Source organism: Myotis myotis, unplaced genomic scaffold, assembly GCF_014108235.1.
Source record: "Myotis myotis isolate mMyoMyo1 unplaced genomic scaffold, mMyoMyo1.p scaffold_m19_p_8, whole genome shotgun sequence".
NCBI lineage: Eukaryota > Metazoa > Chordata > Mammalia > Chiroptera > Vespertilionidae > Myotis > Myotis myotis.
The window spans coordinates 6,374,072-6,397,580 of record NW_023416390.1 but is presented as its reverse complement, the minus strand read 5'-3'; the positions used below and the strand labels follow the sequence as shown (position 1 = coordinate 6,397,580).

The 23,509-nt window shown below is 46.5% G+C and overlaps 1 protein-coding gene across 13 annotated transcripts in view; it reads left to right on the top strand.

Annotated features, from left to right (window-relative positions):
• The first annotated feature begins 2,577 nt into the window (after nt 1–2,577).
• The window catches only part of HECW2 (HECT, C2 and WW domain containing E3 ubiquitin protein ligase 2), a 258,411-nt gene continuing 237,479 nt past the window's right edge, over nt 2,578–23,509 (top strand). For 10 of the 13 annotated variants that reach the window (XR_004969635.1, XR_004969634.1, XR_004969636.1 and 7 more), the window contains exon 1: nt 3,804–3,935. The gene's annotated coding sequence lies outside the window, so the exon portion shown is untranslated. Of the gene's footprint in view, nt 2,693–3,273; nt 3,407–3,803; nt 3,936–8,898; nt 9,933–23,509 lie in introns of those variants that run through there. The other 3 variants (XM_036320845.1, XM_036320842.1, XM_036320844.1) reach the window with 3 other exon arrangements.

Here is a 23,509-nt window from a genome sequence, read left to right as displayed (position 1 = left end):
AGCATTTAAAAGGGCACCACATTAACCTCTGTATGTTTTTTCCCTAGGACTTCGCCCTTGCTTTTAATTTCACAATGTATTTCTATCCTTCTGTTTCATTGTAAGTCGTCTTGGGTTAATGCTGAATCACCTGTCACCTCTGTGTGCCTGTGAATTAAGACACAACCTAGACTCCTTGGCACAGGTTGCAGTAAGGATACAGCTTCTGGGAAAGATGTCTTTTCTTTGGCCAAAAGCAATGGCATCACCCACAGTCTTCTCCCCAAACAGAATCCTGTTTTGGTTGGGATTTTGAACCAAGCAAAAATGCTGGGTTTATCTGACTAGTTGTTCATCAACAAGAAAAATATGCCAAGTATAGAATACTAGAGGCCCGATAGATAGGATTTTTAAGACACTCATTGTGTTTCTTCATTATATAACCAAAATATCATTCTCTTGCGGGATCTTTTTTCATATCTTTAAGTTTATTTTGGCTTCTCCTCTCAAGAGAGTGTGAAGATATATACTCATTCAACAAGCAATTTGGGGCTCTTCCCATATGAATATAATTGAAAATGTTATAAGGAGTATTAAGATGCTGAAGAGATGAAAACAATAAGAAAACAATAAACTGACATGGCAACTATTGAAACAAATACAAAAGCGATCTAAACTAGTGAATGATTTGAGTGGGAGATTAACTTTAGGTATCTGAAGGAAAACTTTAAAAAATAACTTAAAAGCTATTTCAACCAAAGAGACAATACACCACAGTAAGAAAAATACTAAGTGACGAGTCAGAGGCCTGGTGCTAGTCCTGGCAAATGACTTAGTCTTCCTGTGATTTCTTTTCTTACCCATTAAGTTGGGATAATAATGGAATTAATTTTTCAAATGAGATAGTATATGTTGAAGGTATTTTAGAAGTTAACTATCCTTTGCTAATAATACAATAGCAATATTTTAAAGTTGCCTTCCGACTTAGTTTCTCTCTTTAGTAGGCTAACATCCTCCCCCCCCCCCCCCCCCCGCCCTGCCCCCAACCTCCCATCCTGGCTTAGCGATGAGGCTAGGTTTGGGAAGGAGCACATGTTATAAAGGCTTTGCTTTCAGCCAAAGGAAGTCCTGGGGAGACAGGAAGGGGAAGTAAAAGCAAGACATCTGTTCCAGTTTCGGCGGGTCATGGAAGAAGGCAGAGATAGGAGAGGCCCACAGGGTGACAGATGTGAGCCTCAAAATTAATGTCCTCTCCAGGCTTTGGTCCCAAGGGGGGAGGGGGTATGTTAGGGCAGGGTTTCTTGCTTTAACTTATTTTACTTATTTATTTTTATTGTGGTAAAAGATATAACATTTACTGTTCTCCACAGCAGAAATCAGGATTTTAAAAAGATTCCCAGGTGATTTTAATGTGCAGCCAAGGTTGAGAACCACTGCCTGGGATGGACAGAGGCAGGGGAATAAACGAGTCAGGGCTTTTTGTTACATGTGACAGGACACAGCTGAACTGAGGGGAGGAAATCCAGGAGGGGCATTGATCAGGAGGGGAGATTAATTGGCTTCAGGGGTAGAGTTCATTCAGTCACATTTGCCTTCCACCGTTTAAAAGACACCTTCTCTCCCTTAGCTTCCCTTCCTTTGAAGTTGGCGGCATTCGCAGGCATTGGTGGTAGTTGTTATCACTGGTTTGCATCCTTCGAAATGAGTCATCCTAGTTTAAAGGGCTTCTTTTTCTGAACGGATTCCGCAAAGCCCCAGACTGCGTTGCTGGACCAATGTTCCCATCCAGGAAGCAGTCACTGTGCTTGGTCTGTAATAGGCTGACCAGCTGGGTCGGAGGTGGGAGGTGGCAGGTGTTAGCATCCTGGTATCATTCCTGCGCCAGGGGGAAGGGCAGCCCCCCACTTCCTACCTAGTCCCCCCCCACCCCGCTAGTTACCGGAGAAGGGGGAGAGATGAATACCGAGAGCACATATTAAAAAAAAAAAAAAAGCCAAATTACGGATATCCACTACTTTTTTTTTGGGGGGGGGGATGTTTTGGGACCTCCTCCATGTAGGTACAGTTGTTGAACTTTAAATCCAGCAAATCTTTCCCATCCCTGGATAGATACCACGCACAGGGGGCAATGTCCCTACATTTCAGCGTTTTTACTCTTTCCCCCAGTGGTACTGAGTCAGTGTAGATGCTACAGAAGAGGCAAAGAGAAAGCCGGGAATACCAATATAGCGCATTTTTACATTTTAGTGCCCTCTGTAGGTAAAGTAGCTCAGAGCGCTTTCAATAATCCATTTTTAATCGTGACCACACCCCGTGTAGGTGACGGGGTATTACGGTCTGGCCCTTGCAGGTGGGGAAATCGAGGCATGACACCCCTCCATTCAGCTTTCCCGTGGGATTTAGGAAGAGTCTGGGCGCACGACCTCGGAGGGCGCCCCCCCTCCTCCGCGGCGCCGGTGACGGTCCTGCCCTTCGCGCCGCAGGAGAGCAGCCGGCTCCTCCGCAGCCTCGGATTCGTCTGCGCCCCGCCGCACCCGCCCGCTCACCTTCCCGGGAAGGTCCCGCTGGCCAAGGTCTGCCCGTCCCTCCCGTCCTCTCCCCGTCTCCTCCCCGGGTCCCCGACGTGCCGAGGGCCCCCGGCCGCGCGCCCCGCCGGGAGGTGCGGGCAGATGTGCCCTGGCGTCCGGCGGGAGGGGCGCCGGCGCTGCCGGAGGTGAGCTGCCGGGCCCTTCGCCCCCCAGGGCCGGGGCGCAGCGGGTGGAGCGGGCGTCGGGCCCGCGGGCCGGAGGAAGGTGGTGGCGGGAGGGAGGCCGGGCGGCCGGGGGAGCCGCGAGAGGGGCCGGCCGGGCCCGCGCACGGAGAGCGAGCGCGGCGAGCCGGGCGCTGGGGGCCGATCGGGGACGCGCCGCGCCGGGCCGGGCCGCCGAGCTGCGCCCGGACCTCGCGGCGCCCGAAGCCGGCGCCTCGGAGCGCGGGCGGGAGCCATGGCTCCGCGCGTCCCCGCCGCCGCCGCTGCTGACTCGGCACAATCCGCGGGGCGCGCGGGGGGCGCGGCGTAGCGGGTGGGCGGCGGCGCGGAGCGGCCCGTGGAGCTGCCGGAGGCGCGCCGGGTCCGTGGGAGCCGAGGACGATGCGAGCACAAAGGCGGGCGCAGCCCCGGCCCGCGGCGGGGGGCGGCGGGGACGGCCGCTGAGGGCGCGCCCCGCTCCCGCCGCGTCTCTCCGGCCGCTGCCGTGGGTCCCGGGGCGGAGACGGCGGCGCACGGCCCCCGGCCCCGTGGCGGCGGGAGCTGCAGGCGACGCGCAGCGGCGCGCGGCCCGGCGGAGAGCACCCGGGCGCGGGTCCCGACACCGACGACTGCGGGGCCTCCCGCCCGCGCCCCGCGCCCCGCGCCCGTCCCCGTCCCCGTCCGCGTCCGCAGAGCCCGGTGAGTGCGCGCCCGCGCCGGCCCTCCGCCGCCGGCACCGGCCCGCGGGGGCGGCTTTGTTTTCCTCCGGGCGCCCCAGCGCGGCCATTCATTTGACATTTTGCCTCCCGCTGCCCGGAGCGCGGGGGGAGTCCGGACGCGCGTGCGGGTGGGTGACCCCGGGCGCGCACCTCGGGTCGGAGCCTCCCCGGGGAGCGGAGGCTGCGGGTCCGCGCGGGCGGAGCGAGTGGGAGCCGCCTGGCCGGCTCGGGCCTGGAGGCACCGGGCTGCGGGTGAGGACGTCGGCGCCCGCGAGGCCGTGCGGCTGCAGAGGCGGGCTCCCCGCGCCCCGTGTCTGCTGGCGGCGCCCCAGCGTTTCCCGCGGCGGTGACTCTGAGTTTTAGGAGCGTCTTTACGGGCACGTTGATTGCCTTCGGAGTGGGACGGCTGTGGAGACGCCGCAGGAGCTCACAGAGCTCCAGGGATCCAGGGATCTTGAGCTCCGAGGAGGCGCGCGTCTGCGAGCATCGTCCTAGAGACCTAGACACAGGTGGGCAGCGGCAAACTTGCCCGAGGCTTTCGCCTCTTGGTGTGTTTCTGTGTTCACCGTCCCCGAGTCCAGCAAACTCTGAATGCGTACTGTACCTGTGCCTTTGTCCAAGTGTGGCGCTTGTCACTTCTTGAGTAGTTTTCTGTGCTTGGTCATTTAGAAAAAAGATTGTAACTTAATTAGTAGAGTCCTCTATTAGACCTGGTGAAATTTCATATGCTCACTCGTTTGTCTGACAAGTATGATTTTCTTTTTTTTAAAAAAATATGTTTTTATTATTTCAGAGAGGAAGGGAGAGGGAGAGAGAGATAGAAACATCAGTGATGAGAGAGAATCATTGATGGGCTGCCTCCTGCAGGCCCCACGCTGGGGATCAAGCCCACAACCTGGGCAGGGAATCCAACCGTGACCTCCTGGTTCATAGGTCAAGGCGCAACCACTGAGCACCCTGGCCAGGCAAGTATGATTTTCTTTTTACTCTTTCGCCTTTTTCCTTAAGGGTTCATTTCTTCATTGCCTAGAGAGAGCTACCCTGCCCCTCACAGATGGCTGTGTGTCCTGAGAGATTATCTTTAAACGGACACGTAGAGTTACCTATAGACAAAGAAGGATCAATTACTAGGCTCACCTTTGTCCTTACTGAAGCAAGAGGCCTAGTTGGGATGAGGATGTTATTCATGGTGTGACAGCCTGGAGGTTGCTAATCTGTTTGGTCATCAGCAGATTCCTGCAGGGATTGTTTATATAGTGTGGGAGGCAGATGGCCTCCCTCACTAGGGGAGCTTCGCATAAAGGGTCATTGTGTTCCTGCGAAATTAGCCGCCTCACTGTTGGGAGATGGAGTGGGGTAGGGTAGAGGGCGGGGAAAACATCATCTTGATCTTTCAAGGGAGACCAGCAGCCTAACCAGTTCAATTCTCCTTTCTCTGTACGTTTAAAAAGTCATACTTAAGCTGTTTGTTTTGATTATTTCTTTGGCACACTTTGGCCTCACTTGTGGTTATGTGGAGCAGTTTAAACAGTTTTATTAATGAAAAGTGTCTTTGCATTTAATACGATGGCACCACTTATGGGGGGAAACAGTCATATGTTCCCGAGCTCTTGTTCATGTCACAAATGGCTCCTGGGACGCGTAGTGTCAGCTAGCTGAAAGGACTTCAGTGCGGCTGCATTAATCCCATTCGCTCTAAAGGAGTTTCTTCCACCATCGCCAGGACAGGTGGTTCCCAACTCTCAGGATTTGCTCCCCGCCCAGCCCCCCAGCTATGGGTCACTTTACCGTGCCCTCCATCACGACATTGAGCAGCCTGGGGCCCTGAGTCTTTCCTGCTCCTGCCACCATGGTCGATCGTTTATGTGCTGCACATCGCCACGCGATGACAGAAATGGTCTTCCCTCTGTGCACGTGAGGGAAGAGGTTCCAGCAAATGAATACTCACCGGCCACAGGACACAGTTTAACGAAGAGCATGAGCAACGCGGACCCCCTCTGAGCAGAAAGTGCGGGATGAAAGGGAGCATTGGCTCTGTTTCCCATGGGCCATGCGCACGTTTTCTTACTCTGTGAAAGCCTTGTCCGTCACCGTCTCAGCAAAAGGCAAAGCAAGGAAGGTTGTTACCTGGGACTGAGGACAGATGCTACGGCCTTTCTTCTGGATGAATGTGTCTTGCAGGAGAGGTGGCTTTTGGGCTCTGCCCAGCATGCTCTGGCATCAGGGAAAGGATCCGTCGTTCAAAAACTTGTTAAGTCTGTGGCTGGTACCTGGGTACCATCTTACCAGGATGCTGTCTCCTGTGAAGTGTTCCTTTAGGAGGCACCTAAGGCTCCAGACCTGGGCTTGCTGTGGCCCTGGTTTGGGCCACGCTCCAGCTTGCTGCTGCTGCCTGCTTCCGCGGGGGAAAAACGGACCAGTTTTGCATGGTGTGTTGGGTAGGGAATTGCCAGCTTCCTTGTGGAGAGACAGACCTGTCCTGCAGGAGAGAGGACTGCGTTTGCATTTTGGTTGACCTGACGGAGGCAGGGGTGGCTTCTTGGCGCGTAGGATGTCTCTGGAATGAGGGTGTCAGTGAGGGATCAGAAGGCTGACCGGACCTCCTGCTTTGCCTGCAACAGCCCCAGTTAATTCCTGTTGACCTCTCTTACCAAACTATCAAATGCATCCCTTTCATACATACAAGCGTCCTGGTTTGGATGATAAGTTATATGATCATTCCTACATGTTAAGGAATCTTGACTGTTTACTTTACCACCCTTTCTTGACCTCGCATTTTGAGTTTTGCTTTATTTCAATCTCTTATTGTTCAATGCAAAGATAACAAAAGTAAAAACAAACAAATAATATATGCATATCAAAAAAAATAGCAAGAAAGATAGAAAAAGAAGGTAAATGGATCGCTTGCCGTCTATTTACATATATAGGAAATAAAGTAGCTGCATCTGTACGTTGTTAAGTGTCTAGAGTGGTTCTAAGCCTATGCTATCATTGTCTTCAAGAACGATGAGAACGAACACTTCCCCGTTTACCCAGGGCTGACACGAAATGGGACAACTCTTGTGACTCGGGGGAGCAGCTCAGCAAAGCCTGTTTGTAGGCCTGCTGGGTGCGTGGCTCCGGCAGATAGGAGTAAACGTTTCGGGACCGAGGGTCTGGTCCAGGTTCTGGAGATTTGCTGAGAGTTCAGAGCACAGGTGTTGTGAGGACTCGACTCCACATTCTCCGAGTTTCCAAGCTCTCTGGGCCCCACGGCTGATGGAGGAGCCCTTGTGTTCTGTCCTCTCTGCTGGCCCCAGCCTCGGGCTTGGGTCCCAGCTAGGGTGCAGAGGGCCTGCAGAGGAGAGCTGCGGAGCCTGTCCCCGTGGGAACGTTTTCCCAGGGTGTGAGGTTGTGCAGGTGACCTGGCAGGGGTTTGGGTTCCAGGGCTGGGTCTATGGTTGGCAGCACCGATTTCTGCAACAACTGTGCTCCTTTGCGTAAGAATCGCCTGTCTTTCATAGTTCAATGGCAGTGGTGGCCAGTAGGTGTTCCAAGTAATTATGGCTGTCACCTTTTCCATACTCCCTTACAATCCTCAGAAGCTTGGTCAGCATGTCTGAATAAGAAGAAATGTATGTATTTCTTTTATAAGTAGGATGACTATGTAAATTTTTTTTGGTCCAAACAAGGACATTTCTGAGAGTAAAAAGGGAGCACCAGATCAAGAACTATATAACCCAGGGCTCTCCCAGGAAAACTGTGAAATATGGTTGTCTTAACTATGACCCAAGTCATTCGTTTTTTTTTTAAAAAAAATATTTTTATTGAATTTTAGAGAGAGAGAATAAGGGAGATGGAGAGAGAGAAGCATTGATGTGAGAGAGAAATCAGCTGCCTGCTGCACACCCCCTACCAGGGATTGAGCCTGCAACCCGGGCATGTGCCCTGACCAGGAATCGAACCAGCAACCTTTCTGGGCACGGATGGTGCTCAACCAACTGAGCCACACTGGCCAGGGTGTCATTAGCTTTTATACGAAGAATACCCATAGGATAGAAAAATGTCCTTAGCTTCTAGATTAGTTCATCACATATACATATATATGTGTGTGTGCATATATACTTATATGTATATGTTTATACAAACATTGATCATATGTCTGTAGATACGTATATTGTGGGGTTGAGATGAACCAGTTAAGAAGGCCTAGTCCAGCGGTTCTCAATCTGTGGGTCGCAAACAATGAAAATACATCCTGCATATCAGATATTTACATTACGATTCATAACAGTAGCAACATCACAGTTATGAAGTAGCAACGAAAATAATTTTATGGTTGGGGGTCACCACAACATGAGGAACTGTATTAAAGGGTCGCGGCATTAGGAAGGTTGAGAACCACTGGTAGTCATTTGGAAAACTGTGGCCTTCATCATCTCTTTCAAGGATTGACTTTTCAGCTAAACTCTCAGCAACCAGCCTTTCCAAACTTGAATTCATCTCCTCACCTGGGTAATTGTGATACCGATCCTGTTGGTATAATTTTCTTGCTTGAAAATCTTCACCAGCTCTCCATTTTCTGTTTAAGTCTCAAGGTGAGATCCCAGACAGTTTGGTGGTCAGAAAGAAAAAGCAATGAAAAGTTCCATTCATTCATTCCACTACTATTTATTGAGCCCTCCTGTGACTCAGTCTCTGATCTAGCTGCCGGGAAATACTAATGAATAAAACAAAGATCCCTGCCCTTGTGAAGTTTTCTTTGTATTGGGGATGGAGGGGTGGGAGTGGGAGACAGATAATAAACCAAATAAATAAGTAAATTGCATGGCATGCCAGGTAAGGAGGCAAGTGCTTTGGGAAAAAGAGAAAGTAGAGCAAGGTAAATATGGCTGAGCAGGCTTCATGGTGAAAGAGACCTTAACAAAGACTTAAAACAGCGGTTCTCAACCTGTGGGTCGCGACCCCTTTGGTGGTCAAACGACCCTTTCACAGGGGTCACCTAAGACCATCCTGCATATCAGATATTTACATTACGATTCATAGCAGTAGGAACATTACAGTTAGGAAGTAGCAACGAAAATAATTTTATGGGTGGGTCACAACATGAGGAACTGTATTTAAAGGGCCAGAAGGTTGAGAACCACTGCCTTAAAAGGAGGCGAGAGGCGTTATTCATGTAGATACCTGAAGGTGGGTGTTCCAGGCAGAGGGAACAGCCATTGTGAAGGCCCAAAGGTAAGAATGTTCAAAGGTTAGCAAGATGGGGTGGGGTGGCCAGGGGGGTGGTTGGAAATGAGATCAGAAAGGCAGTGTAGGAGTGACAGAGCATGTATGAGAGTGTTTGTGATTGTAGCAGAAAGCCCCTCATGTTCTTAAAACTCACAATATTAAACATGGTGTCTGTGCTATGAACACTGCACTGGTTAACCTAGCTCACCTTACCCAGGGTGCCCTTTGTCTTGGTTAGTATACTTCTTATATCACTTGCTTGTTCATTTGTTAAAATACCATTTTGGTTGTCGCTGGCCTTAAGTGGGCTTCCCATTTCACAAAAATACATAAGCGGCTCAAAAGTGGTTCATGGAAGAGTGACAATAGTGATGAAGATAGTCATACTAATGCCACAGTTCAGTGCATCATAAACATACTTAGAGACCCGAATCTCACTGCAAAGATAAAAGGCGAATCTCTGTGTCTAAAACCAAGGGAATCTGTGGGAGCAACAATTTCAAAACAGTACCTGAAATTGACAAGTGCCGATGGAAGTGTGACAATGGTCTCAGAACTGTTTATCGTAGGGTTTACCATCCCTTTGCTCCTACTCCCCCGTCATCGCCTGTTATGAAACGTTGTCTAACTGTGGCACGAAGCCATGGGTGTTTTGGTGTCATTTTCAAACAAAGCACAGTGGCTTCTCTGTTACGCGATTGAAGTTTTCCAGGACACGCCCACAATAAAGCTTTCCATGACAAAATTAATGGATGCCATTGCTGCATGTAGGGAAGAGACTAGAACTCTGGTAGCATCCTTAGAGGGTCCTTGGCGCAAAAATGAGCCATATTATTGAAAAGACACTTGGAAAGTCAGCGGGGAGGTGAGAGACACACATTATCCTTAGAAACCAGAAGTTATCGACAGAATTCCTTTGTCAAATGACACGGTTGGCTGTTGCATCACATCAGTGGAGTAAGAGTGAGAGAGCGATTCCTATCAAGTACACGCCAGTGGGTATTTCGCTTTCTGGCTGGATGAAACCACCGGTGTCATGCAGAGGATGAATCAGCTCTTGGCATCTGTTCAGGGAGGAGTGCTTGGCGCGAGGCTTTGTTTATCCCCGAAAACCGGAGCGATGAGGCGAAGAGGTCTTTCTTTTCGTGAGCCATTATGCATGAACCTGGAAGGGTTAGTCAGGGGGCAGGACGACAATGCACTGGTTTTATGTTCAGATAAGAAGGTGGTGGCTTTGTGAAGAAAGGAAGTTGCACCTAGAAGCCCATCTGCAGGCTGCTCCATTCACAGAGAAGGTAAAGGGCCTCTGAACTTGAGGAAATACTAACAGGAAGAGGGGAAACTGGATGCAGTGACATTGGGATCCCTGTGTAGGTGCGTGCAGTGATGGGCAGGGAGTCTAACACTTCTCCACGCAGGTGGATGCTGGCTGTTTAGGGAATCGCGCTCATGTCATGTTTTGCCAGTGGAGTAGGAAGTACATTTATTTCTTCACGACAGTGATTAGAAACGAGTTCCCTCACATCAAGTGGCAGACCTCAGAAATACACTCTCCCACAGTGAGCCATGCCAAGGACGGGCAGGGAAGGAAGACTTGTTAACAAAACATTGTGCCACAGCCCTAGCTGGTTTGGCTCAGTGGATAGAGTGTCAGCCTGTGGACTGAAGGGTCCTGGGTTCGATTCTAGTCAAGGGCGCATGCCTGGGTTGTGGGCTTAATCAATGAATCAGTGATTCTCTCTCATCATTGATATTTCTATCACTCTCTCCCTCTCCCTTCCTCTCTGAAATTATATATATATATATATTTTTTAAATTATATATATATATATATATATATATATATATATATATATATATATATCTCAAACAAACAAAAGTTCTGCTACAATCTTAGCACTAGGAACTTTTTTTTGTTAAAAGAGTAGGAAGTCTCGCCCCGACTGGTTTGACTCAGTGGATAGAGTGTTGGCCTATGGACCGAAGGGTCCCGGGTTCGATTCCAGTCAAGGGCATGTGCCTTGGTTGTGGGCACATCCCCAGTGGGGGGTGTGCAGGAGGCCGCTGATTGATATTTCTAGCTTTCTATCCCTCCCCCTTCCTCTCTGTAAAAAAACCAATAAAATATATTAAAAAAAAAGTAGGAGGTCTACACTGACCGTAATGGGTTAAGGCGGCAATTTTTTCAGTAATAGACAGTCCTTTCGATACTAAGCATACTCCTTGTCAGTGACCCGTTGGAAGAATGAAAGCACAAAGAAATGGAACTTAGGCCCAGGAATTCCACTGGGTATTTGGGAGCCTATAGAGACCCATGGTGGGAGGAACCTGGGCTTTGGGATTGTGCTTTAAGATACTGGGTGACGTGGGGTACAGGTACGAAGAGGTCACGTCGCAATTGGACATGACCTTTCTTATACTTTTGCCTTAGGCTTGGCCTCATTTCAGACAAATGGACTTGATACTCAGAGGTCTTCAGGACATGATGTGTATTGCCCCTGACCTCAGCTCGAAAGCATGAAGGGTCTCTAGTTTTCTTGGGCTCTCTTTGCACAGGCCTCCCACCTGGAATGCCCACCAATTCTACTTACTTCTCCAGGCTCCACATCTCCATTGTCTTCCTGTAAGCAAGTAAAAACAGTGTTTTCATCTTCTTCTCCCCACCTTACCCTTCTGAAGAAGAAGGCATTCCTAAAAGTAAATGCAGCTTCCTTTACCAGTGCTTGACCGTAATGGTGGGGGTAGAGTGAGCACCATAATTGGGGAGGGGAGGGGAGGGGCGTTAGTGGGAAGTGTGTTTGATTTGACATCTCCCCCCTCCCCCCACACCCCTGATGCAGATATGGCACCCTGCCTGGGAATCACCAGTGTAGAGCGACTCGGTGGTGCTTTAGGGGGTGCCCTGCTTGTTCCTGGTAGTCTTTTTGCCAACTAGACTTCAAGCACTCTGAATATATGGCACATTGGCCGACCCCTCTGTATAATGCCAAGTATTGATCACAGAATAAGTGTGCAATAATCAATGCCTGATGGCTGAAGGAACCATCTGCTTTTTCTTCTCACGGACCATTATGAAAGGCTGTTATTTATGTGAGTCCGATATTAAATTGGCACAGATGCTGAAAGATGAACATTTTTGTCGTTTTAAAATGGCAGGAAGTCAAGTCTTGGAGGTCTCATTCATTCAGAGAATTCTCATCGCAGGAACCGCCTTCTCCTTTTGTAAGTGTGCTGACTTCTTGCTCTTCTAAGTGCAGTTCACACACCAGCAGCATCTGGTCACCTGTTAGACACGCAGACGTTCAGACCCCGTGCCAGACCCACTGAATAAAAAATCAGAATCTGCGTTTTAACAAGATCCCCAAACGTGTTGTGTGCACGGTGAGTTGGAGAAACACTGTTGTAACTCAGAATTCAGGAAGTGAGCAGGAACATTGACCTGCAAGGAGAAGCCATCTGGAAATGAAGGTCTTTTGGTCTGTGGGTGAGGTCCTCAGTGCTGTCTGCCATGTGGCCTGGACTTAGACTTCTTGGAGCAGGTTGCCAGGCCAGCAGATGCCCCTGCAGGCACGCCCTGGAGGGATTCAGAACTGGGTGATGCCCAGATGATAGACATGACGGTGATTCCGAGGAGGTGAAGCAGCTGTTGGAGTGAGACACCAGGAGACCTTGGCAAAGGTAGAGGACGTGGCCACCCAGGCTACAACCAGAGAGAAGGGAGGAGGGCATCCCTTTATGATTGGAAGAAACCTTGACTTTCGGGATTTGGACTCAACCCCTTCAGAGGCAGCAGGTCACAGATGAAACCGCCTGGATGCGTTGTGCGTGGAAAGCCTGCGAAGTGGTGAGGATCACAGAGAGGAGACATTCTTTTTTTAAAAAAATATATTTTATTGATTTTTTACAGAGAGGAAGGGAGAGGGATAGAGAGTTAGAAACATCGATGAGAGAGAAACATCAATCAGCTGCCTCCTGCACACCTCCTACTGGGGATGTGCCCGCAACCAAGGTACATGCCCTTGACCGGAATCGAACCTGGGACCTTTCAGTCCGCAGGCTGATGCTCTATCCACTGAGCCAAACCGGTTAGTTAGGGCAGAGAAGAGACATTCTTTATCAGAGGACAAAGAAGTGTCACCACTCAGCTCACCCAGCTGTTGCCACATGGGAATTTAGTATTTTCAGAGTTTTCAAATGAAGCTGAAGATGTCCATTTGTATGTAAAGCATCTCTTGACTGTAATATGTTGGTAATTAAAATGTTTGTAGAACAGCTCAGGCCACACAAAATCCACATGTTTCCTGCATCTGTTTTACAACCCCGTTCTGGAGCAACAAAGCATATGAGGTGGCACGATTCCTGGCTTTCTTAGGGCAGGGCACCAAGCACAGATAGAAGCGTTATGGTCCTGGAGGGACCCTTTCGAATTTTTACTAAATAAAAGAAATAAAATTGTTGGCCGGCCTGGCTCAGTGGTTGAGTGTCCACCTATGAACTAGGAGATCATGGTTTGATTCCCAATCAGGGCACATGCCTAGGTTGTGGGCTCGATCCCCAGTGTGGGGCGTGCAGGAGGCAGCCCATCAATGATTCTCTCTCATCATTGATGTTGCTATCTCTTTCTCCCTCTCCCTTCCTCTCTGAAATAAATAGAGATATATTTAAATAAAAAAGAAATAAAAGATATAAAAAAAAGGGAACTGTGTTTGCTTTGATGATCTGACTGAAAATATAATATACTAGAGGCCTGGTGCACGAATTCGTGCACGGGTGGGGTTCCTCGGCCTGGCTGGTGATCGGGGCCAGTTGGGGCCATCTTGCCCAGTCCTGATGGGGGGTGGACGTCTGGGAGGAGGGACCACAGGAGCTCCTGTGGGAGCTCACTGACCACCAGGGGCAGCTCCTGCGTTGAGCATCTGCCCCCTGATAGTCAGTGTGCATCATAGCTACCGGCCGGTCATCCAGTAGTAATGATTGCTTAGGCTTTTATATATATATAGATACCTGAAGAACCTCAGTAACTAATCGTGTTTGAAGGAAAGAGGTAGATGCCTAAAGGAATAAAACGTAGGCCCTGAAAATCTGAAATGGAAGGAAGCCTGGGTTGGGATGCTGGTAGGAATGGAGACATGGACGTTTCTCTGCACCCTCAGGCTAGGAACACACACTGCAGAGGGCAGTCAAGGCCGGGGGGCTAGACCCTACCTGGACCTTCTTGTGCTGGGAGAGAGGTGTGACTGGAGAGAGAATTTGAGTTAATTTATCTTTGGCATCTAGTTGTTGATTTGGGCAGCTGCTAATATTTGATGTTTGTTAGAATTGGGTTTTTAATTATAGTTTGCTATGTTAAAATTAGAATTTTGTATATTTTGAGACTGAAAACTAGGAGAAGGAATCAAAATTCTTTCCAAAGACTTACTACTGATTTTTTTTTTTCTTGTTAACAACAAAATTTCCTGTGGGTCCGGACTGCTGATGGCTTGTCTTTGCATCCTCAGCACCTAGCACAATCTGGGTCAGTGAATGTTTGTTGCCCTGAGTGATAATAAGACAAAATATAATTTATTTTCTCTTTTGCTAAGTCATTCTGTAGTTATTCATTTTCCTTATGGATTAAAAAAAAAAATAACAGCTTTATTGAGATATTCCATACCATGAAATTCACCATTTTAAGGTATATCATTCAGGTGGTTTTAATATATTTACAAAGCTGTGCAACTATCACCACTGTGTAATTCCAGAACCTTTTTTCATCACCCCCAGAGAAGCTCAGTGCCCATTAGCAGCCACTCCCCAGGCCAGGGCAACCACTACTCTGCTTTCTGTCTCTATATATTTGCCGATTCTAGACATTTCATATTAGATTTATATACTGTGGAGTCTTTTGTGGCTAGCGTCTTTCACTTGCCATAATGCTTTCAAGGTTGACACCTGTTATAGCAGTACTTCACTCTTTTCTAGCCAAATAAAATTGCGTTGTATGGGTATACCATATCTGTTTATCAGTTGATGAACAGTCGAGATGTGTTCACTTTCTGGCTATTAGGAATAATTCTGCTGTGAGCATTTGTGTAAACGTTTTTGTGTGTCTATGTGTTTTAATTTCTCCTGGGTATACACCTTGGAGTAGAGTTGCTGGGTTGTATGGTAACTCTACTTTCATCATTTTGGAGTTTTGCCAGTTTTGCAAAGTGAGTGCACCCATTTTTACAGTCCAACCAGCTATGTTTACAGGTTCCAATTTCTTTATATCCTTGCCAGCACTTGTTGTTGGTTTCCCTTTTTGATTTTAGCCACCCCAGTGGATGCGAAGTGGGATTTCATTGTGGTTTTGATTTGCTTTTCCCTAATGGCTAATTATGTTGAGCATCTTTTTGTGTGCTTATTGGCATTTGTATATATTCTTTGAAGGAATGTCTGTTCAAATCCTCTGCTGATTTAAAAATAGTTATTTATCTAATTACTTTTATACTAGAGGCCCAGTGCACCAAAATTCCTGCACCGGGGGGGGGGGGGGAGTGTCCCTCAGCCTGGCCTGCACCCTCTCGCAGTCTGGGACCCCTCGGGGGATGTCCATCTGCTGGCTTAGGCCCACTCCCCGGGGGACCGGGTCTAAGCTGGCAGTCAGGAGTCCTTGGGGGATGTCCGACTGCAGGCCTAAGCTGCAGTTGGACATCCTTAGCGCTGCTGTGGAGGCAGGAAAGGCTCCCGCCACTGCTGCTGTGCTCGCAGCCATCAGCCGGGCTTGTGGCTGAGTGGAGCTCCCCTGGTAGGCGCTCACTGACCACCAGGGGGCAGCTCCTGCATTGAGCGTCTGCCTCCTGGTGGTCAGTGCGCATCATAGCGACCGGTCATTCCCGGTCGTTCCGCCTTTAGGGTCAATTTGGGTCGTTCACCTTTTATTATATAGGATTGTACAGACCCTTGCGAGACATATGACTTGAACAGTTTTTCCTCTTCTGTGGATTGTCTTTTCACCTTCTTGACGGTATCACTTGTGTGTTCCGTGTCGTACCTCTCCTTGTTGATCTTCTGATTGTTCTATCCATTGTGGGAGTGGAATAATGGCCCCTCCAACTGCTGTTAAACTGGCGACTTCTCCCTCCAGCTCTGCTAGTTTTTACTTTTGTATTCTGTAGCATTTTGTGAGGTACAGGTATGTTTATACTAATCATTATGTATGTTTTTTGAATTTACCCACTCTTTTGCTATAAAATATCCTTCTTTCTCTCTATTAACATTTTTTGTCTTACTGTCTATTTTGTTTCATATTAGTATTCCCACTGCAATTCTTTTTTTGGTTACTGTTTGCATGGTATATCTTTATAAACTTTTACTTTCATCCTACTTATGTCTCCGAATCTAAAGTGTCTCTTTGATGCAGCATATAGTTGTATAATTTAAAATATGTATTCTGACAATCTCTGCCTTTTTACAGAGGGCTTATTTATATGTAATTTAATTACTGATAATCACATTTACTGATTAATTACTGATAATCATATGTTTGCCTTCTTGCTATTGGTGTTCTGTGAGGTCTTCTATTTTTTTTTTTTTTTAATTTCCAGATTCCTCCATGACTGTGCTGTCTTGTGTTAAATATATATTTTCTAGTGTGTCATTTTAAGTCTGTGGTTGCTTTTCTGGAGAATTTTCATAGACCTTTACTTCATCATTCCTGAGGCTATTATGATTTTTTGGGGAGTTATTTTCTTAGTGGTTGCCCTGGGGGTTACAATGAACTTCTTAACATAAAACAAACTAGTTCAGATGAATTTCAACTTAATTTCAAAAGCATACAAAAACTTTATTATAGCCCCATTCCTTGTTTTATGCATCATAAAGTCATCAATCCACTTTTATAATTATTACCTTATTCAGTTGTCTTTTAAATCAAATAATGCTTCAGTGAACATAGGGGTGCATATATTCTTTTGAATGAGTGTTTTGGGTTTCTGTGGACATATTCCCGGAAGTGGAATCGCTGGATCATAAGGCAGTTCCATTTTTTGAGGAAACTCCTCCTGTTCTCCACAGTGGCTGCACCAGTCTGCAATCTCACCCAACAGCACACGAGGGTTCCCTTTGATCCAGACTCTTGCCAACACTTGCCGCCTGCTGACAGGGGCGAGGTGACATCTCCTTGTGGTTTTAACTTGGAATTCTCTGATGAGTAGTGACGTTGAGCCCCTTTTCTTCATGTCTCTTGGCCGTCTGTGTGGCCTCTTTTGCCGAGACACTTTTTGATTTACTACTTTATTTTCTGTGGATGGGCTGTATTTCCTTGTTTATGTGTGTGTTGTAAGTTTTTATTGGGAAATGGACATTTCAAATAACATAACATGGGAACTCTAAGTCAGATTTTCCTCCCTCCCCAGGGTTTGGTGTGTTCTTTGTTTCGTTACTCTCGCACAGAATACTTCTGACACTTCCAGTCACCAAATGTTGGAGGTTCCCCCCACCAAGCAGTTCTCTGGATGCCAGATGGGTGCCCTACAGTTTCACTCAGTTCTGACACCATCTACCAGGAGTTGCGCCAGGTCTCAGAGTGAAGGGCTCAGTCTCTTGACCGCTTCCCATCTTCGACGCCCAGGTTGCCCACAACTTCTGTACGACGTGGCCACACACCTGAGGTTCCCATGACCTCCTCCCCTTTGGGTTATTTTGCTTTGCTAGAGCCGCCCACAGAACTCAGGCAAATATGTATGCACGTTGACCAGGGCATCAGAGGATGTGGGAAAGGACATAGGTGAGCAGCCAGAAGAAGAGGCACATAGGGCGAGGCCTGGGAGGATGCTGAGTGCGGGAGCTCCTGCCCCGAGGAGTTGGGTGAGTCACCCTCCCAGTGTGGACGCGTTCATCCCTCTGGAAGCTCTCCAAGCCCCATGCACGAGGATTTTTCAGAAGGCTTTATCAAGTAGGTGTGATAGAGCATGAACTCCATTTCAGCCCTTGTCTTTTTCAGGAGAATGGGGGGCGGGGCGAGAGGAGCCATCCAGGAGCCCATTCAGAGTTGCCTCATTGGAACAAAAGACATTCTCATCACCTGGAAATGACAAGGGCTTCAGGAGCTCTGTTTTTTTTTTTTTTTTTAAATGTTTTTATTGATTTCAGAGAGGAAGGGAGAGGAAGGGAGAGACAGAAACATCAGTGATGAGAGAGAATCATTGACTGGCTGCCTCCTGTACGCCCCACAGTGGGGATGGAGCCCACAACCCGGGAATCGAACCGTGACCTCCTGGTTCTTAGGTCGACACTCAACCACTGAGCCACACCGGCCGGGCAGGAGCTAGACATGAGGTCCAGGATGGCTAGGCTCACTGAGCACTTTTGTTTTGTTTTGTGGCTCTGCCATTCCTTAGGGTGCTGTCATCGTCTGTGGGGTTGAAGCTGCCTCAGCCCCACATGTGGGTTCCAGCCGTGAGAAGAGAGAGAAGCATGTGGATTGGAAGGTGCATGGACCACTTCCACTCAGTGATAACTTGGTTCACCAGTGAGCAGCTTGGCGAGCACTTGGTCCATGACCACACCTCAGCTGCATGGGCTGGCAGATGTACCCTCTGGCTGGATGGTCATACGCCCAGCTAAAGCCATGTTCCTAGGAAAGAAGCAGAGAACAGATTTTGGGCAATGCCTGGCCATCTATCTGATACTTAACTTACCTGAATCTTCATTTCCTCCTCTCTAAAATGGTGGTAATAATAGTCTCTCCTTCAGACGGTTGTCTGGAGGGGTCGCTAAGGCAATACATATGTTATGTATTCAGTTTCTGGCATATAAAATATGCTTAATAAAGATAAGCTTTTAACTCTGAAGATATTTTTCTAATGACAAGAGCAACTATTGCTGTTTTTGTTTTTTAACTAATGCTGAGAGAGCTCAAGCAATGCTGACTTTACTTCAGGAAAATTGTACTTATTTACTTCTGGAAAATGGAAAGCAGTAAAAGGCACTGAACTGAATACATGGAGATCACAGATAGAGAAGCGTATTGCCTAGACTTTTTGTTCAGCTTATTTTTTAAAAAGTATTATTAATGAAACGTTTCACACTATTTCTTAGAATGGTCTTAATGTAGATAACACATAAATAGGTTTTGAGGTAAGTAGTCCATTAGAGCAATTTAATTTCACTTGTGAAATTTTAGTTAGATTTTCCTTTTAAAATGGGTCATCGCTAGAAGCAGTTCATTTATTTGGCAAGATATTTTTAGCATATAGGTTTGCTGCAGAAGTGAGAATTCTAAAATGCCTCTCATTTTGAACGTTTTTCTTATTGTCGCCTGGGGAAATAAACTATGAAACCTCTTACTAACTTAAAGGAACTCCCACATTTTTTATTATCGGTAGTTTTAAAGATATACAAAAGGAGAGGAAACTTACTAGTATTATAAACTGCCTGATTTTTAAAGTATGTTTTGCATATTATTTGGCAGTGGCGGTCAGAAAGAATCATTTAAATCTATAACAAATTATTGTCTTTAATCTTTTATAACCAATTATTATTTTAAACAAAGAAAGATACGTTTATTTTGGGTTTTAGTTTCCTTATTCATTTTATCTTGTCAGTTGTTAAGGATCATTTATTAATATATTTTAAAACGAGTCTTAGCAGAAGCCGGTTTTTGGTCCAAAGAATAAAGGTGAAAAGCAACCAGGCAGTTATATGGGGGCTGTCATTAGTGATATAAGGTTGTATGTTAATTTGGTAAGTCAGAGTCTGTTTCCATTGGAAATGCATTTTAAATATGAGAAAACTGACCTTTAAGTCTATTTGTGTATTAATACCTTACTTTGTTTTATGATAGGAACATAAGAAACAAACAAGTGAAGAATATGTTACGTTTTGGTTTTGTTAGTTAAATTTAGCATCTCTAAAATGTGTTCATTTGTTGCGTAAGAATGTTTCCTTGGTTTTCTATGTCTAGGGCAAAATGCCAAAAGAGATATGCATGCCATCTGTTTTGTCACCATCAATTTTAGAGTAAATTTCCCCAATTCAGGCTGATATTTAATCGGCAGCTTTTAATATTTTTTTAATTGGTATGTAGAATCACGGCTGGCTTATTTTGTGGTGAGCTCACGATGATCGTTACGGGTGGTAAGACAGGGATGGAGTCTATGCAGCCACCAGCCTTGTAGTCACCCTGGCTGGACTTCGTTGTTAACTTGAGGGGAGCCCTGGGCTAAGACAGCCTTGACTTTTACTAAAGGATTCCTCTAACTGTCTCTGAAGAAAGAGATTGTGTTGGAAAAAATCGAAAGCCCAGAAACAAAAATTAGCACTAGCTTTAATGTATTGCCTACTAGACTACCCTGCTCATTACACTTTTGATGCTCTATTATACTTTCAAATACTTTTTAAATCACAATCTGTATGGATTTGTAATACTCAATACATAGTGCAGAGATAACTGTAATTGTTACCTAATTCCAAGGACAAACTTCTGCAGTAGGAGGCATGAAGTTGAGGAGCTTTTATGGAAAAATAAGGCTGAGGGGGAATAAATTTTTTTCTTTATTGATTAAGGTATTACTTATGTCTTCTTCTCCCCATATGCCCCCCTCCCAGCCCATGCCCTCACCCCCGTAGTGTCTGTGTCCATTGGTTATGCTCGTATGCATGCATACAAGTCCTTTGGTTGATCTCTTACCCCCTCACCTCCCGCCTTCCCTCTGAGGTTGGACGGTCTGTTCGATGCTTCTATGACTCTGGATCTATTTTTGTTCATCAGCTTATGTTGTTCATTATATTTCACAAATGAGTGAGATCATGTGATATTTATCTTTCTCCGACTGGCTTATTTCACTTAGCATAATGCTTTCCAGGTTCATCCATGCTGTTGCGAATGGTAGGAGTTCCTTCTTTTTTACAGCAGCATAGTATTCCATTGTGTATATGTACCACAGTTTTCTAATCCATTCATCTGCTGATGGGCACTTGGGCTGTTTCCAGATCTTAGCTATGGTGAATTGTGCTGCCATGAACATAGGGGTGCATATATCCTTTCTGATTGGTGTTTCTGGTTTCTTGGGATATATTCCTAGAAGTGGGATCACTGGGTCAAATGGGAGTTCCATTTTTAATTTTTTGAGGAAACTCCATACTGTTCTCCACAGTGGCTGCTCCAGTCTGCATTCCCACCAGCAGTGCACGAGGGTTCCTTTTTCTCCACATCCTCTCCAGCTCTTGTTTGTTGATTTGTTGATGATAGCCATTCTGACAGGTGTGAGATGGTACCTCATGGTCATTTTGACTTGCATCTCTCAGATGACTAGTGATTTTGAGCATGTTTTCATATGTCTCTTGGCCTTCTGTATGTCCTCTTTCGAAAAGTGTCTATTTAGGTCCTTCGCCCATTTTTTGATTGTATTGTTTATCTTCCTTTTTTTAAGTTGTATGAGTTCCTTGTAAATTTTGGAGATTAAACCCTTATCACATTGGCAAATATGTTCTCCCATGCAGTGGGCTTTCTTGTTGTTTTGTTGATGGTTTCTTTTGCTGTGCAGAAGCTTTTTATTTTGATATAGTCCCATTTGTTTATTTTCTCCTTAGTGGGAATAAAAATTTAATGAATGTTAAAAACATTTTTCCTTCATTTTTGATCATTAATATTGAAAACTTATCTGCAAAAAAGCGGACAAAAGAAGAAAAAGCACTCATACACTTCTCATCTGTACTGATCAACTGTTAACATCCTGTCCTCTCTACATATGTATATATTTTTTTCTGAGCTTAAAAAAGTAGTTTGCAGACACCATTGCACATCACTTCTATATACTTTTATGTTTCCTAAGAATAAAGACATTTTTCTATCATACCCCAAATTATTATTATTGTTATTATCATTGTTGAACCTAAGAAAATGAACCATAATTCAGTGATATCATTGTCATGTATGTTTCATATTGAAATTACCCCACCACTTTTTAAAAAAAAAAATCCAGGATGCAATAAAATGTCATGCATTGTGCTTGATTTTCCTGTGCTTTCCTTCTGTTTTGTTTTGTGACATTAATTGCTTTGAAGAGTTTGACCAGTTGTTCCACATGTTGGATTTGTCTACCTGTTCCCCACTTTTTAGGTTCAGGTCAAGCATTTTTGCAAAGAGACAACTGCACCCACTGCACCACACCAGGAGGCACACGGGAACTGAGTCTCTTGCTGTTGGTGTCATGGAGTGGGGTCTCCTGGTTAGTGGTGGCCACCGTAGCCTTCCCATGTACCAGCGCACTTGTCCTTTTATGACTAGTAGGCAATCGGTGGGATGATGCTCAAGATCATCTACGCATCCTGTTCCTTAGTAATCTTTCCCTGTGTCTTGCCACGGTGGCTCAGTGGTTGAGCGTCGACCTATGAACCAGAAGGTCATGGTTCAATTCCTGGTCAGGGCACATGCCCGGGTTGCGGGCTCGATCCCCAGTAGGAGGTGTGCAAGGGGCAGCTGATCAGTGATTCTCTCTCATCACTGATGTTTTTATCTCTCTGCCCCCCTCCCTTCCTCTCTGAAATCAATAAAATATATATTAAAAATATTTCCCCAAGTACTTCTAGCTGTCAGATGTGACTCTTACCTGAGTCAGTTACACTGAGGTTGCAAAGGGGTTATTTTCTGATTGTGTCATTCCTATTGATCTGATAGCTGGCATTCTGCAAGAACTTCCCTCCCCCATCCCCCATCCCGCCCCCCCCCCCACTAGTATGGACTCATGGATTTTTAAAATGAAATCTGTCATCATCGATTGCCAATATCATCCTGCTGGATGGGCCGGTTTTCCTAAATCTGGCGCCCCTCTTGTTCTTTACACATGACTCCTGGAGCCTTTGAGCGCTTTCCCGCTTTCGGGAATGAACTAGAGGTGTATTTATTTTCTAACAAAGTAAATCAAAGCATCCTGGACTCTTTACACAATTAAATTTCCTCCTGTTAGCAACTGTTGGGTGGGAGATGCTGCTTCCCTGTCGGTCAGGGTGTGTGCATAACTCGATTTGCTGAGTGTTACGAGCATATCCGGAGGCCGGTGTTTGGTGTCTTTCCCAAAGCTGTCCTTTTCTGATTTCCGATTCAGGATTAAAACCTCAGAGCGATGCCTCCTGGGACCGTGTGTGGTCCCGGAGAAGTGGAACAGCGTGATGCTGACGATGGAAAAAAGCTTTGGAACCGCCCTCCCCACATGCACCTTCACTGCCTCTCCCGCCGCCCACACACGTTGGCAATACTGTGTTCACTGGTGCTCACCGGCCATTGTCTTTCACAAATTTTAAATGGGAAAACCTCCACTACTTCTCTGCTGCCCACGTTACCTCCTTTTCCTGCTCCCAGCCTCTCTTCAAGTCAGGGGTCCTCAAACTTTTGAAACAGGGGGCCAGTTCACTGTCCCTCAGACCGTTGGAGGGCTGGACTATAGTTTAAAAAAAAACTATGAACAAATCCCTATGCACACTGCACATATCTTATTTTGAAGTAAAAAAAACAAAACGGGAACAAATACAATATTTGTATTTGCATGTGGCCTGCGGGCCGTAGTTTGAGGACCCCTGCCTTAAGCGTTCATGAACCACTGAATTGCCATTGAAAACGGTGGTGTTTCTAGTTGGGGAGAGATCGGAGTGGGGGAGGGAAGGAGCTGGGAAGGACTCATTCCGGGCGGACACTGTTCCATCCATCCGTGTTTCCCTATATTCAGTGTAACACCTGTGACTCTAGCTGTGCAGCGTTATTCAGGCTGCACTTCTCCCTTCTTGGCCACAGGATGCTTTTAGGAGACTCCACCCAACACCTTGCTGGAACCTGGATACGCTGTCTACAGCATTGTCGTAAGCCACCACTGCGGCAAGCCCGTCATAAAGGGAATGGTGTTTGGCATGACTT